This window comes from Loxodonta africana, chromosome 8 (genome assembly GCF_030014295.1).
Source record: "Loxodonta africana isolate mLoxAfr1 chromosome 8, mLoxAfr1.hap2, whole genome shotgun sequence".
NCBI classification, from domain to species: domain Eukaryota; kingdom Metazoa; phylum Chordata; class Mammalia; order Proboscidea; family Elephantidae; genus Loxodonta; species Loxodonta africana.
This window is the reverse complement of record NC_087349.1, coordinates 112165592-112183171: the sequence shown is the minus strand read 5'-3', so window position 1 is coordinate 112183171 and position 17580 is coordinate 112165592. Positions and strand designations below refer to the sequence as shown.

Sequence of the window (17580 nt, the reverse complement as noted above, 5' to 3'; positions counted from 1 at the left end):
GTTAAAGCTAAAATTGTAAAGTTCCTGAAAGATAATAGGGACAAAAATATGGGGCCTAATTTTTAAAACTAGATTATCGAACAAAACTACAAATGAATGAACAGCACAAGACAAATTACATAACTGTGACTTTCAATGCTCATTAAAAGACTTTATCGAAAGAGAAAAAAGACAACCCACAATCTGGGAAAAAATCTTCAGGAATGACATATCCAGTAAGGGTCTAATCTCTAAAATATACAGAAAACTTCAACAGTGCAATGACAAAAAGACAACCTAATTAAAAAATGGGCAAAAGACATGAACAGACACTTCACCAAACAGTACCTTCAAGAGGCCAATAAACACATGAAAAGATGGCCAGGATTATTAGCAAATCAAAACTGCAAAAAGATTCCATCTCGCCCCTGCAAAAATGGCAACTGATTAAAAACAAAAGAAGAAGAAAGAAAGAAAATAATAAATATTGGAGATGATATGGAGCGACTGGAACCCTTATCCACTGCTGGTGGCATTGTAAAATGGTACAACCACTATGGAAAACAGTATGGCCCTTTTTCAAAAAGCTAGAAATACCTTGTTGTTGTTAGGTGCTATCCAGTCAGTTCCAATTCACAGTGATCCTATTACAACCAAACAAAATACCACCTGGTCCTCTGTCATCCTCACAAGCGTTGTTATGCTTGAGTCCACTGTTGCAGCCACTGTGTCAATCCATCTCATTGAGGGTCTTCCTCTTCTTCACTGACTCTCTACTTTACCAAGCATGATGTCGTTCTCCAGGGACTGGTCCCTCCTGATAACACGTCCAAGTTACAGGAGACAAAATCTCACCATCCTTATTTCTAAGGAGCACTCTAGATGTACTTTTTCCAAGACAGATTTGTTCATTCTTCTGGCAGTCCATGGTATATTCAATATTCTTCACCAACACCACAATTCAAAGGTATCAATTTTCTTCAGTCTTCCTTATTCATTGTCCAGCTTTCATGTGCGTATGAGGCAACTGAAAATATCATAGCTTGGGTCGGGAGCACCTCAGTCCTGAAGGTCACATTTTTTCTTTTTAACACTTTAAACAGGTCCTTTGCAGAAGATTTGCCAAATGCAATACATCTTTTGATTTCCTGACTGCCGCTTTCATGGGTGTTGATTGTGGATCCAAGTAAAATGAAATCCTTGGCAACCTCAGTGTTTTCTCCATTTATCATGATTTTGCTCATCGGTCCAGCGTGTGAGGATTTTTGCTTTCTTTATGTTGAAGTGCAATCCATACTGAAGGCTATAGTCATTGACCTTCACCAATAAGTGCTTCAAGTCCTCTTCACTCTCAGTAAGCATGGGTGTGTCATCTGCATATCGCGGGTTGTTAATCAGTCTTCCTCCAATCCTCATGCTGCATCCTTCTTCATACAGGCCAGCTTCTTGGATAATTTGCTCAGCATACAGATTGAATAAATATAGCGAAAGGATACAACCCTCACGCACACCTTGCCTGACTTTAAACCATGCAGTGTCCCTTGTTCCGATTGAACAACTGTCTCTTTGTTTACATACACGTTCCTCATAAGCACAATCAAGTGTTCTGGAATTCCTACTCTTCTCAATGTTATCCATAATTTGTTATGATCCACAGAGTCAAATGACTTTGCATAGTCAATAAAACACAAGTAAACATCTTTCTGGTATTCTCTGCTTTCAGCCAGGATCCATCTGACATCAGCAATGATATCCCTCATTCCACATCCTCTTCTGAATTCTGCTTGAACTTCTGGCAGTTCTTTTGAGGTACTGCTACAACCGCTTGTGAGTGATCTTCAACAAAATTTTACTTGCATGTGATATTAATACCAGAAATCCCACTTCTAGGTATAAACCCTACACCACACCAAACCCACTGCTGTCGAGTTGATTCCAACTCATAGTGACCCTACAGGACAGAACAGAACTGCCCCATAGGGTTTCCAAGGAGCAGCTGGTGGATTCAAACTGCCGACCTTTTGGTCAGCAGCTCAATTCTTTACCACTGCAGCACCAGGGCTCCAGTATATACCCTAGAAATCTACTAAAAGAGACATGGGGAGACATACGCACACCTATGTTCACTGTAGCATTATAATAGCAAAAAATGGAAATAACCTAAGTGCCCTACAATGGATGAATGGATAAACAAAATGTGGTACGCACATACAGTGGAATACTATGCAGCTATAAAAAATAATGATGTGTTCTTGAAACATCTTATAGTGAATGAACCTGGTGAACACTCTGCTGAGTGAAATGTCAATCACAGAAAGGCAAATATTACATGATCACACTTTTTAAAGAATATACAGAGACGAACGCTCACGAGGGACAGTGTCGGGGGAGAGAGGAAAGCACTCTGTAAATAACACTTGTTATTTCTGTTGATGGGAAAGGCAGCATTGAGTGTGGGTAAAATTCACACAGCTCGACCAAGGTAAATAAATTATGTCACTAAGAAGTACACAAGCGAAAAGAACGCTTTTGGTAAAGGATATGACAAGTATAATTCTGCAACAACACCCAAAAATACGTGTGGTTACACAAATATGCATATAGGTATACAATGTATGGCTATGAGTATGTGGGTACATATGTGTACATGGACAGATGTATCCATAGGCATATGTACATACAGATATGTGTGCTGCATGCATGTATATAATAAACTACATAACGTACACAGTTCAGACACTTCTTAGACATAATGCAACACCTCGTGAGATTGGTTTTCTGGGTTTGAAGGCTTAGGATCATAATTTCATGGGACAACTCAGTGAAACGGCATAATATAGTTCAGGAAGTATATGTTTTACATCCCAATGTGGTGAGTAGTGTCTGGGATCTTAAAAGCTTGAGAACAGCAATCTAAGATACTCTACTCATCGGGAACAAAAGAGAATGAAGGAAACCTAAGACTCAGAGAAGAAACTAGTCTCTAGGACTAACAGTCTACATGAACTACAGCCTCATCTACCTTGAGACCAGAAGAACTAGATGGTGCCTGGCTACCACTACTGACCATTCTGATCTGAGCCACAATAGATGGGTCCTGATAGAATGGATAAGAAATGTGGATGAGAGCTCAAATCTTTAAAAAATCCAGACGTACTGGAACAGTTGAGACTAGGGACTCCTCCAAGACTATCGCCCTGAGATACTCTTTAAACCTTAAATCAAAATTACCCCCTGAAGTCACTTTTCAGCTAAATAAAAGATTGGTTCATAAAATAAAGAACATTACCTATGAGTAACGATCTTTTAAAAAAAAATCATCTCTAGGAGACCAAATGGTCAAAAATTACTCTAAAGCAAAGATGAGAAAGAAAGTGGACAGGGAAACTAGAGTATCAGATATGGTGCTGACAGAACAAAATGAATGCGAATGAGGACATACTGTGAAAAATGTAACTGATACCATGGAATAATCTGTGTAGGAATTGTTAAATGGGAACTTAATTTGCTGTGTAAACCTTCATCTTAAACAATATAATATTTAAAAAAAGAAAGAAAAGAAACTCATTGCACCACAGTCCTCCTCCCTCCAAAAACAGAAAATAAGCTACTAGAATATTTCTCTCAAAACACCACAAGAAGTCACAATTTATTTCAGAAAAAAGTTACTATGTTAAAAATACATCTAAACACTGTTGCTTTTTCACCAATAAAAGGTTGAAATGGGTCTAGGTGCCATAATCTGGATGATGCTACATGTTCTTCAAAGTCCAAAGTTCCAGATGTTTACAAACATAGTAATCTATTTTATATGAAATTTAGGGTTTTATTACAAAAGTCTTTACTGAACAACTGTAAAATGGAATTTTAAATTGTTCTGTTTCGAAAGCATAGTTTTACATCTACTCTGGCCACGCAATTTCTATATTATCAGAGTCACTATAAATAACCACCAGGAATTTTCCTTATGTAAGTCTGCATAATTTGCAGAATCTGGCATTTGAAAGCAACATTTATCTCCATTGGTTCTAAAAACTGCAATAACAAAGAATTCAATAATCTTCTGACATAGTCGCCGACATCCATCACGGACCCTCAGACATCCACTCATTTGTCCACGAAGTAATTCATCAAAATAACCCTCGACAGTACAAAGAAAAAAATCACCTTTGAAATGTTACCCTTTTCTCCCTCCATCCTGTCTTCGGCCTACAGCTCTGTTCTTTCTGAAGGCGTGATGGTTTAAATGGAACTATTCAATCAGAGTCTGTACTTCTTATCATAAATCTCATCGCATGTTATTACATTCCTCCATCTTCTCTTAAGTGAGACTCTAACATTAAAAAAAAAAGTCCTCCTTTCAAGTTAGAATGGATTGTAATAGTCTGTTTATCCTGCTACTCCCTCAGTAATATAGTCGCCAGGCCACACCACTCCCAGAAAGAAAAGAAGAAAATCTATTTCATGAAGACAGTTGGAATGTCTGGCCTACAGATCACATATAGAAGCACACGGGCGCCCTGTGGCAGCTCTCTGTGGGGAAGCACCCTAAAGCCAGCTCCTTTTGCTACTCGGGAACTAAATTCCTTCGGGAGGTGCCATGGCAGAAAGTCCTTTGTCAAATTTATCTTATTTTTATCATACACTACAAAGATTGTCATAGTAAGACCCTTACAACCAAAAAACTTACACATTGCTCTTATCATGCATATATAAAACCTGTCTGAAAAGTTGAATCAGTTACCAAAACTCGATAAAGGTCAAAGACCAAAACGAAAACAAAAAAAAAGTACTGCATCTTTTCTTGTCTTCCACCTAAGCAAATGCTTACAGGGAGAAGATTTCCACGGTCATCATCCTTCCGTGCCTAATCCCAGTGCAATCCTGGTGAGAGTCACTCTGGTGCATCACCTACAAGCACTAAAGTTGGGCATCCAAGATTCCAAACAACCAACCAAAACAAAGCAGTATATCAATAGGGAACTGCCAGCAATTCAAGCCAGATTCAGAAGAGGGCATCGAACACAGGATATCACTGCTGATGTCAGATGGATCCTGGCTGAAAGCAGAGACCACCAAAAAGATGTTTACCTGTGTTTTATTGACTATGCAAAGTCATTTGACTGTGTGAATCATAACTAATTATGGATCACATTGAGAAGAATGGGAATTCCTGAACACTTGACTGTGCTCATGAGGAACCTGTATATAAACAAGCAGTTGTTCCAATAGAACCAAAGGACACCGCATGATTTAAAGTCAGGTGAGGTGTGTGTCAGGGTTGTATCCTTTTACCATACTTATTCAGTCTGTATGCTGAGCAAATAATCTGAGAAGCAGGACTATATAAAGAGGAATGGGACATCAGAATTGGCGGAAGACTCATTAACAATCTGTGTTATGCTGATGAAACAATCTTGCTTGCTGAAAGTGAAGAAGACTTGGAGCACTTATTGACGAAGATCAAAGACTACACCCTTCAGTATGGATTACACTTCAACATAAAACAAAAATCCTCACAACTAGAATAAACAAATAAGCAACATCATGATAAATGGAGAAGAGACCAAAGTTGTCATGGATTTCATTTTACTTGGATCCACAATCAACACCCATGGAAGCAGCAGTCAAGAAATCAAAAGATGAATTGCACTGGGCAAATTTACTGCAAAGGACCCCTTTAAAATGTTAAAAAGCAAAGATTTCACCTTGAAGACTAAGGTGTGCCTGACCCAAGCCATGGTGTTTTTAATCGCCTCATACACATGCGAAAGCTGGACGATGAATAAAGAAGATTGAAGAACTGATGCCTGTGAACTGTGGAGCTGGCAAATATTGAATATACTGTGGACTGCCAAAAGAACAAACAAATCTGTCTTGGAAGAAGCACAACCAGAATGTTCCTTAGAAGCAAAGATGGCGAGATTACATCTCACATGCTTTGGACATTTTATCAGGGGAGATCAATCCCTGGAGAAGGACATAATACTTGGTAAAGCAGAGGATCAGTGAAAAAGAGGAAGACCCTCGACGGAACAGATTGACACAGTGGCTCCAACAATGGGCTCAAGCAAAACAGCGATTGTGAGAACAGCCCAGGACCAGGCAGTGTTTCGTTCTGATGTATACAGGGTCACTATGAGTTGGAACTGACTCAACAACGCCTAACAACAACAAACAAAAAAAACACAAACCCTTTGCATTCAAGCTAATTACCACTCATGGCAACCTCATGTGTTACAGAGTAGAACTGAGCTCCGCAGGGTTTTCTTGACTATAGTCTTTACAGAAGCAGATCACCAGGCCTTTCTTCCATGAAGCTGCTGCAGGGGTTTGAACCACCAACCTTTCCATTAATAGCCAAATACAAACCCTTTGTGCCACCCAGAGACAGGTAATTACCATGCTTAGGTTTCCCACATCCACCCTCCAACATTTGTGAAGTCAAAATGCCAGAAAAGCTATGTTTTTATAACAGGAAAGATACATGAATTCTGCAGTGCAGTTAATTACTTAATATGGCCCTTCTAGCCATAGTTTTGTAACTCCCACCAAATGACTAGGTGGGACTACACACATGAAGCACTTGTGGCCCATCAAGGGACTGGAGAGCTTGCTAACAATGTAAATAAGGTGCATGGCACCCTTGCGGGAGGGGCTGAAGGAGTGGGATCATGCAAATAAGGCGCATGGAACCCTAACAAAGGGATTGGTCACTTTTGCCATCCTGTTAGGCTTAAAGAGAGACACGAGGGGTGAAGGTGAGGAGAGAGGAGCTGTAACATGGGAAAAATCAAGGGACAGTGCAACAGTAGCATGAGCAACAGTGGCACAAGACAGCAGGAACCAGGAGACTAGTGCCAACCCATGGAACTAAGAGCTGCAACACTTGACGGAAAAGGACCCCAGCAGGGCACGGTGGCAGCAAGGCCCCAGCAGGGCCCAGTGGCAGAGGGCAAGACAAAGCTGTCCTCATCGAGGAACTGCATCTTGAGTTGTTCCTGTTGCTTCCAAATTGATCCCGATCCCAAGTTGTACCCTATTACTTCCCTAATAAACCACTTAATTGTAGGTATGGTTTGCCAGTTCGTGAGTTCTGTGAGATGCTGCAGTGAATTATGGAACCCAAAGACAGGAGGGAGAGTACTGAGAGGAGGAGGAGTAGTTGACATTAGAGATGATGGATGGGACAGCAGTTTGGAAAGGATGGGCACTTGGGACATCTTTAACCTCCACCTCATAGAAACCAGCTTTGTGCTGATCCTTATAAAAGAAATTGTTCATTTAAATTCCTAGTCTAATCGTGCTAGCCACATTAATAAAAGGGCAAACACACAGCTGCCTTGCATGGGGACTCACCCCAGGTCCCAGAATCGAGTCCGCCCTGACTGCCATGGGTACCAAGATAACTCACTGCTGATCAAGAGGGAAGGAGCTGCCCAAGGAGAAAGGTAAGTGCCCTGCTCTCTAACCATCTACAAAGCAAGTACAGTCAATAAAATAAGAGGAGACTCTGAGGAACCACAACAGTCTGTCCTCTGAAGTGGTCAGACCAGACTCAGCAAAAATTCACCATGGACACTGATCCATGGACCAGAGCTCCCTGACCTGTGACAGGGAGTCGGGTGTGTCTTGGTGCCTCATCCGCTGCCTCCACCCACCTTGGGCATTCTGTTCCTGATCACTCCTACCCCTATTCTCTTTCAGACCCAAACTCAGATTACTGGTAGACTCACAGCTAAATCAGAACCCCAGAAACTCAGCAGGAGATCAACTCCAGAAAGAAGGATACTACATTCCCACCAACTAAGGAAGAAGCACAGATGCAGATGAAGAAAGCAATCAATAGCTGTTATATTTGAAACAGCAGAACTTAGCATCAACAGGAAGATGGATGAACAAATGGTGATGTAGAAACACTACTCAGCAGCAACAAGGGGCAAACTACTGATACATGCTTCAACACAGATGTCTCTCAAAATAACCATGCTGAGTGAAAATAAATTGATTCCCTTTGTATAACACTCTAGGAAACACAAACTAATCGCTAGTGACAGCTAATACTTAACTTCCTTGTGCCTTCACTTTCTCATCTTTAAAAGGGGGGTAGAATGATACCTACTCATAGCATTGTTGTGAAGATCAGATGAGTGAACCCCTAGGCTCACTTTGAACAGAGCTTGGCATATATTAAGTGCAATCAATGTTAGCTATTATTGATACTGTTGTCATTTGCATTACTATTCGGTATCTGAACCCAGAACGACCTGGGCCTCCTCTTTCATACAGCATATATCTCTGCATTACCATCTACTTCCCTGCAGATCACTCGCATCAGCTGTGAATATTCCCAGGGGCGGAGTAGGTGTTACTAGCCACATTCTCGGAGGCTGGGGCTTCCAGAGAGGTGGTGGCTGAGTTGAGGCTGCTGGGTGTTGATCTCTATGGCTTATGTTAAATACTATACTACTTTTTTCTTGCAGTACATTTTGTCTGAATTATCTCCGAGACTGCTTAAAAACACTAGGCTCCAAGAAATAATGCCTGTGACCTTATCCCTAAATGTTCAGATACCCACAGTTGTCAGAAACTTATCAATATACTTATTAGCATTCTAATATGATTTCAGTTCTCTTGAGAAATTCTTGTCTTACAAACATACTGGTAGACTCCAAAAGCAATCCACCAAGACTTTCTGTGAAGCTACATATCAGCAATCAGAGCTTCTCTCAATTCTAACATACAGAAACAATGCTAAGAAATAGCTGGGGTTTTGAATCTGCAGAATGATGCAACTTGACAATGCGCAGGGGGCTGACAAGTTATTACCCATCAAAAGATTACTGAACAATGCTTAGGGGGCACTGAGCTTCTGTTAAAGGTGATGGAAAACTTCAGGAACAGCTAACGGTGGTGTTTGAACAACACGAACCTATTTAATGTCACTGAACTGTACATGTGAAGGTTGTTGAATCGACAAATCTTTTGTTACCCATATTTAACACAATACAAAGTAGTAAAAAAAAGATTACTGAAGTATGATTCCTCCTTCTTTATTAAGTGCTGAAGATTTAAAACAGTATCTACTTTACCAACACTGGGCTCCTAACAGGTGATGATAAAATTCTAACAATTATTTTTGTCTTCTGATTGTACCTCATAAGAAGCCAAAGGATTCATCTCTCCGTTAGGGCTCCTGAGAGGGAGTAGGGAGTGAAGGAGGACAGTGGGGAGACCACCCTGATGTCCAGCTTGCCCTGCAGCCCATTGTCCACGGCTCTGCCACCCCCAGACCGTGATCCTACAGTGGGCTTAGCCAATATCAGGCCCTGTGCATACTGAAGCCAGCTTCTGACAACAACCACTTCCGTCTATACCACTGACTGGCTCCTCTCAGATCCTGTCGTGTTTTGCATCATCGTTCTGAAGCCTCAGGGGACTGGACTTGAACTGTTACACCAAACAGAACCTGTGTTCCTAACAGAACGTCTTTGTACTAGAGCATAAACTCTGTGCTGGCAGGTAGAGCACAGGATCTCCAGTACCTAGAACAGTACCTGGTACCAAGGGGTGCCCCGTAGGAATGTATGGATGGATAGAAAAGAAATAGGAAAGAGAGACCCAGTTCACAAGGGTTTCAATCAAACATGTTAGGCGACATATTCTAGTTAGCAGAGTTTAACTTGGTATTAAATTTCCCCTCTTTAATCCAGGGTTCACCAAGGATGTCCCATGACCCCACCCAGTTCCACAGACAGGGTCAGCACTGCCTTTCTGAGAGGACACACACTCCAGACCACCCATGGAATGACAGAGGCATGGAGTCCACAGGTCTTTACACCCCTCTGCCACCTGGGTAGCCAAGCTTAAGGGTGAAATGTGTAGCCACGGAATAAATCAAAACAACCTGGCTTTTAAAAAGTCTAAAACTCTGTGCCTCAGAATCATCCTCAGAGAGCCACACATGAGGACAGTCATGGTTGTTTGGGTACCACAGGGAAGAAACAGGAGCATGCACTTGCAAACAAACCCTAAGACGGCATGGCGGTCCCTCAACCCCACTGTCCTGCCCCCAGCTCCAGCTGAGGATGCCATACTCACTTGATGGGTGAGAGCATCACACTGAGCGCGTGAGAAAAAAGATTCTTGGCTAAAGAAGTCTGAAAATTCCTTCCCCGGCGCAATCTCTGGCAGGCCACCTCCTTACTCAGTACACCCACTCATTTATGATCAAACTCCTGAAATAGGGCAGTAACGCTGCAGACCCAGCTCCTCACCCTCAGAGGACAGAGGGGGCACCGTCATCACACTCTGCCTTCCACACGGGCAACCCCTACTCCTTAGGCGGCCGTCTACTATTAGATTTCAAGCCCAAAACAGAGAGATCAACTGTGAAACCAGATTTCATTTCAACCTGTGTCCATGCCAAGAGCTTCCTGATTGGGCTATCGGAATTCAGAGGCTCATGTGTTTGAGAGAACTCCCTTCAAATAAAAGGACCAGAAAGAAAAAAGACAAGAATTATATGGTAGGTTAGATGAGTCAGGATTTGGGTCGAGGCGTCCCTAGGGAGTTTTAATTTATTTTGGCTTTTTCCAGATGTGTTTCTTCAACACCGTAAATGCCTGCCAAAAACAGAAATAGTCCCAAACCTCAAGAAATCCAAGCATCACTCATAATGAATTCCTTGTTCCAGAGGAAGGATCTCTTGCAACACAATGGAGCCCATGGGTCCAGGGAGGATGGGTCTCAACATGAAACATCATCCCGCAGCTCACACTCGCTGAATCACCTTCCTTCAGCACTCAAGCCTGGTTGACATTTCAGGGAGGACAGGCCATCTGATATGTGCAGCTAAGAGCAGGAGTGAGACCAAGAACTCTGTAGCCTTGGACCTGCATCCTGGGCCTCAGAAGATGAAAAGGTGGGAATTATGCTCGTTAAAAAAAAAAAAAAAGTAGAGATGTCACTTGGGTGACTAAGGCACGTCTGACCCAAGGCTTGGTCTTTTTAATCACCTCATATGCATGCAAAAGCTGGGCAATGAAAACAGAATACAGAAGAATCGACACATTGGAATTGTGGTGTTATTAAAGAATACTGATTATACCATGGACTTCCGGAAGACTGAACAAATCAGTCTTAAGAGAAATACGAGAATGCTCTTTAGAAGTGAGGATGGCAAGACTTTGGCTTGCTTACTTTGGATACATCATCAGGAAAGACCAGTCGCTAGAAAAGGAATGATGGTTGGTAAAAGCCGAGGGTCAAGTGACAAGGGAAACCCTCAGTGAGATGGACTGACACAAAAGCGACAGTCATGGACTCAGATGTATCAAACATCTGGGAGGTGGACCCGGCAATGTTTCCCTGTGTTGTACGTAAGGTCTCCCTGGGTCAGAGCTGACTTGGTGGCAACTAAAAACAGCAATACGCTCAGAAATGCTAAAACCAGTCATGGAGCAAATAACTATAATTAATGCTATTAGACTTTATTTCTGCATCTTTTGTGAAAACCCAGAGATAGAGCACTCCTATTACCTCCATTCATCTACACTGTGAGAGAAAGTGAGGAAGGACCACAAAAATAGTCCTCCCGACAGTACAGCCTGTGCCCCCCCCAAGACGAAGGCAGAAGTTTGGGGGCGGGGTCATGGTTCATCAGAAGTGAGCCTCCCTCCATGTGACTAGAGCAGAGCCAACAAGAACCTGCAGCTACTGCTTCTAGCCCCACACAGGGAGAAGTTCTCTCTACTATAGGTCACTGACTCACAGGGAAAAAAAAAAAATCATACCCCTGAAAAAAATGAACTTTCATGTTAGCTATCCAGAGAGAAATGCAAACCCTTCCACAGGTGCAATTTTTTAATTTAGAAGAGGAAACGTCCAATGTTAGCAGCATCTACCACAAGGGTAATAATGCTCAGTATATGTTTGCTGAATGAATCCAATAAACATGACAAGTAAAATCCTTCTGTTCTGCACAATGGACGAGGAAGGAAAAATTCAAAGACAGTGAAAACCAGTAACAAGTTGCCATCGAGTCAACTCCAATTCATGAGGACCCCCATGTGTGTTAGAGTAGAATTGCGTTTCATAGGGTTTTCATTGCTAATTTTTCAAAACTAGATTGCCAGGCATTTCTTCAAAGGTGCTTCTGGGGTGGACTTGACCCTCTAACCTTTCCGCCAGCAGCCGAGCACATTAAACATTTGCACCACCCAAAGAACAATCAAAGAGGACAAAAAAAAGTAGGGGTGGGCCTAAGAAGACAAATGCAAAAAAAGAAAAAGAGGTAAGATGAAAAGGGAGCCCTACAGAGAAGTACCAACGACAGTGGACTGGGAGGAACCCAATCCTCCACCTTCCCTTCTACGCTTTGGCCAGGGTTTCACATTCAATACCCAGCCCCGACTCTGTGGGCCAATGCTCCAACAGGCATGTTTGTGGGGTGACCACACCTGCCTCGACTCTCTGCTTGCAGCCCTGGCTGGCATCACCAGCTACTCTCTCTGATCCACTACACACAGCCTACAGGGTGAAAGAGAAAAGGCGGCCTCAGTCTGAAGCACTGAGAGGAGGAAGCGCCAACATCTAACCCCTGGACCCTCTTTATTTCTGTGTACCCCTTTATCTCAGTGAAAGACAGGAGCAGACTGGCACATGCCATGTTAGTCTACAAGGCCTAAGTCAAGCCCCGCTCTCCCATTCTATTCTAGTCCACTTTCAAAAATCACAGCTATCAACTTTTAAGAGCTTATTACATTTTGACAAGCATTTACCTGGAAGGCAGGCATTACCATCCCCATGTCACCAAAAAGTGGGGAGCCCCAGGAAGGTAAGCAGCCCACCCACATGGAGGGGTCTGCAGAAGCCGACTCAAGCACAGCCTAGGCTCTCCATCCATATCTAACAGCATAACGTTCCTCAAAAGAGCAGCAAAGGAGAGAGGGAGGAAACAGAAAGGGGCAGGAAGACTCCCCCTGGAAACAGAACAAAGGATCTACCTGATGACTCTGAGGACATGTGTTTACCCATCTCACCTTAGCCCACATTTCACAGACCACTCCCTTGCAAAGAAAAGCATTACCGGTGTAAGCCTAACTTACCTGACAAGAGTTTGCTCTGAGAGGTTTCTTTCTCGGTAACAGGTGGCCCACCCAGGCTTGACTGAGAGGACTCAAGTGAGAACCAGGCTGCCAATTACAGAGAAGCCTCTCCTTCCTGTTCCCTCCTCCTGCTCAGCATCTTGGTCAACTGCAAAGCTGAAAAATCAAAGAAGCCATCACTGGAATCGTATTCAACCTGTACAAACATAAATCTTATGTTCTGTACCCTTCACTAAAATTTTAAAAACAGGCATAAGAGTTTTTGGGTTTTTTTCCAAAGAGGTAATTTAAAAGCCTCGGGGAAGACTACAGCTAGGAAGAAGTTGCAGTCAAGAAATAGGCTCCAACTGTCATGTCAACTGACCGCAGGGACGAACGTCAAAAAAAAGAGACCAGAGGAGCAGAAGGATGCCCTCGTTTCCAGTACACCACCCGCAGCGAGCATGTGTTCCCTCCTCCCCACATCCCCTTTCCTCTTGCAAGACAAAGTTTTCCTATAATCCCTGCTCCAGCCCGGATCAAAGCCCGTACCCCACCCAAGACCCCAGCAGGGTTACCCTGCAGGGACCTCCTCTCTCAAATCCGACGACACTTCACACTCCATCTCAACACCAGGCACTAGCCACATGGGCCCTGTTCTCAACAAAAGCTCGCTCGGCCTGGCAGATGACAGCGGTGTTCTCATGGGCCACTCTGTTCTAAGGGAGATGTGCAGAATCAGACAGGCCTGGAGTGGAGTGCAAACTCAACTGTGAAAGGGGCTCAAGGCACCATTTTAGGTGCAGAGAATAGAATGTGCTCAAGACCACGGCCTACCCTGGAAGAGCTTCAGCTAACTGGATGGCTGGCTAGTCTTCTCTGACCCTGGTTCCTCAGCAGGGAAATGGGGATAAACCCCACCTCACTGAGGATTTTAACAAGCCTCACTGTAATGTCATTAAAGGCGTCCCCAGGTGGCGCAAACGGTTAAGCCATCAGCTACTAACCTAAAGGTCAGCAGATCAAATCCACCCAGAGGTGCCTAAAGAACAAAGTCCTGGCAATCTACTTCTGAAAGGTCACATCCATGAAAATCCTGCAGAGCATAGTTCTACTCGGCAACACATGGGGTTGCCATGACTGGGATGTCAACTCAATGGCAAATGATTTTTTTTTTTAACACCATTAAGTTTTAATATGTGTAAATTACACACACACAAAATGTAGTAGGACGATTAGCATAGATCAAGGGCTCAATAAATAATAAGCCAAAAAAAAAAAAAACCAAACCCATTGCCATCGAGTCCATTCCGACTCATAGTGACCCTAAAGGACAGAGCAGAGCTGCCCCATACGGTTTCCACGGAGCACCTAGTTAATTGGAACTGCTGACCTTTTGGTTAGCAGCCATAGCTCTTAACCACTACACCACCAGGGTTCCTCAATAAATAAAAGGCATTACAATTGTTTCCCCCCACGTGTCTGTCAGTTTGTCTTACTGTCGGGGCTTGTGTGTTGCTGTGATGCTGGAAGCTATGCCACTGGTATTCAGATACCAGCAGGGTCACACATGGAGGACAGGTTTCAGCTGAGCTTCCAGACTGAGACAGACTAGGAAGAAGGACCTGGCAGTCTACTTCTGAAAAGCATTAGCCAGTGAAAACCTTATGAATAGCAGAGGAACATTGTCTGATAAAGTGCTGGAAGATGAGCCCCCCAGGTTGGAAGGCACTCAAAAGATGACCGGGGAAGAGCTGCACCCTCAAAGTAGAGTCGACCTTAGTGACGTGGATGGAGTAAAGCTTTCAGGATCTTCATTTGCTGATGTAGCACGACTCAAAATGAGAAGAAACAGCTGCAAACATCCATTAATAATCGGAACCTGGAATATACAAAGTATGAATCTAGGAAAATTGGAAATTGTCAAAAATGAAATGGAATGCATAAACATCAATATCCTAGGCATTAGTGAGCTGAAATGGACTGGTACTGACCATTTTGAATCGGATAATCATACAGTCTACTATGCTGGCAATGACAACTCGAAGAGGAATGGTGTTGCATTCATCGTCAAAAAGAACATTTCAAGATCAATCCTGAAGTACGACGCTGTCAGTGATAGGATAATATCCATACCCCTACAAGGAAGACCAGTTAATACGACTATTATTCAAATTTATGCACCAACCACTAGGGCCAAAGATGAATAGAAGATTTTTATCTGCTGCTGCAGTCTGAAATGGATCAAACATGCAATCAAGATGCATTGATAATTACTGGCGATTGGAATGCAAAAGTTGGAAACAAAGAAGAAGGATCAGTAGTTGGAAAATATGGCCCTGGTGATAGAAACAGTGCTGGTGATCGAATGATAGAATTTTGCAAGACCAACCACTTCTTCATTGCAAATACCTTCTTTCACCAACATAAACGGCGACTGTACACATGGACCTCGCCAGATGGAACACACAAATCAAATTGACTACATCTGTGGAAAAAGACGATGGAAAACCTCAATATCATCAGTCAGAACAAGCCCAGGGGCCGACTGTGGAACAGATCATATTGCTCATATGCAAGTTCAAGCTGAAACTGAAGAAAATCAGAGCAAGTCCACGAGAGCCAAAATATGACCTTGAGTATATCGCACCTGAATTTAGAGACCATCTCAAGAATAGATTTGACGCATTGAACACTAGTGACCAAAGACCAGATGAGTTGTGAAAGGACATCATCCATGAAGAAAGCAAGAGGTCACTGAAAAGACAGGAAAGAAAGAAAAGACCAAGATGGATGTCAGAGGAGACTCTGAAACTTGCTCTTGAGCGTCGAGCAGCTAAAGCAAAGGGAATAATTGATAAGTAAAAGAACTGAACAGAAGATTTCAAAGGGCCTCTCGAGAAGACAAAATAAAGTAGTATAATGACATGTGCAAAGAGCTGGAGATGGAAAACCAAAAGGGAAGAACACGCTCGGCGTTTCTCAAGCTGAAAAAACTGAAGAAAAAATTCAAGCCTCGAGTTGCAATAGTGAAGGATTCCATGGGGAAAATATTAAATGATGCAGGAAGCATCAAAAGAAGATGGAAGGAATACACAGAGTCAATATACCAAAAAGAATTAGTTGATGTTCAACCATTTCAAGAGGTGGCATATGATCAGGAACCGATGGTACTGAAGGAAGAAGTCCAAGCTGCTCTGAAGGCACTGGCGAAAAACAAGGCTCCAGGAATTGATGGAATATCAATTGAGATGTTTCAACTAACAGATGCAGCGCTGGAGATGCTCACTCGTCTATGCCAAGAAATATGGAAGATAGCTTCCTGGCCAACTGATTGGAAGAGATCCATATTTATGCCTATTCCCAAGAAAGGTGATCCAACTGAATGTGGAAATTATAGAACAATATCATTAATATCACATGCAAGCAAAATTCTGCTGAAGATCATTCAAAAATGGCTGCAGCAGTTTATCAACAGGGAACTGCCAGAAATTCAGGCTGCTTTCAGAAGAGGACATGGAACCAGGGATATCATTGCTCATGTCAGATGGATCCTGGCTGAAAGCAGAGAATACCAGAAGGATGTTTACCTGTGTTCTATTGACTATGCAAAGGCATTTGACTGTGTGGATCATAACAAACTATGGCTAACACTGGGAAGAATGGGAGTTTCAGAACACTTAATTGTGCTCATGAGGAACCTTTACATAGATCAAGAGGCAGTTGTGGGACAGAACAAGGGGATACTGATTCACTTAAAGTCAGGAAAGGTGTGCGGCAGGGTTGTGTTCTTTCACCATACCTATTTAACCTGTATGCTAAGCAAATAATCCGAGAAGCTGGACTATATGAAGAAGGGGCATCAGGGTTGGAGGAAGACTCATAAACAACCTGCGTTATGCAGATGACACAACCTTGCTTGCTGAAACTGAAGAGGACTTGAAGCACTTACTGATGAAGATCAAAGACCACAGCCTTCAGTATGGATTACACCTCAACATAAAGAAAACAAAAATCTTCACAACTGGACCAATGAGCAACATTATGATAAATGGAGAAAAGATTGAAGTTGTCAAGGTTTTCATTTTACTTGGATCCACAATCAACAGCCATGCAAGCAGCAGTCAAGAAATCAAAAGACGCATTGCATTGGGTAAATCTGCTGCAAAGGACCTCTTTAAAGTGTTGGAAAGCAAAGATGTCACCTTGAAGACTAAGGTGCGCCTGACCCAAGCCATGGTATTTTCAATCGCATCATATGCATGTGAAAGCTGGACAATGAAGAAGGAAAACTGAAGAAGAGCTGACTCCTTTGAATTGTGGTGTTGGTGACAAATCTGTCTTGGAAGAAGTGCAGCCAGAATGCTCCTTAGAGGCAAGGATGGTGAGACTGTGTCTTACATACTTTGGACATGTTGTCAGGAGGGATCAGTCCCTGGAGAAGGACATCATGCTTGGCAGAGTACAGGGTCAGCGGAAAAAAGGAAGACCCTCAACGAGGTGGATTGGCACA

At 42.8% G+C, this 17580-nt stretch overlaps 1 protein-coding gene across 3 annotated transcripts in view; it reads right to left on the bottom strand.

Annotated features, from left to right (window-relative positions):
* GRB10 (growth factor receptor bound protein 10) overlaps nucleotides 1–17580 on the bottom strand; it is a 290717-nt gene that overhangs the window by 223592 nt on the left and 49545 nt on the right. Inside the window, exon 2 of one of the 3 annotated variants that reach the window (XM_010587143.3) lies at nucleotides 13089–13244. The exons of 1 other annotated variant lie outside the window; for it this stretch is intronic. The gene's annotated coding sequence lies outside the window, so the exon portion shown is untranslated. Of the gene's footprint in view, nucleotides 1–13088; nucleotides 13569–17580 lie in introns of those variants that run through there. One more of the 3 variants, XM_064290209.1, reaches the window with a different exon arrangement.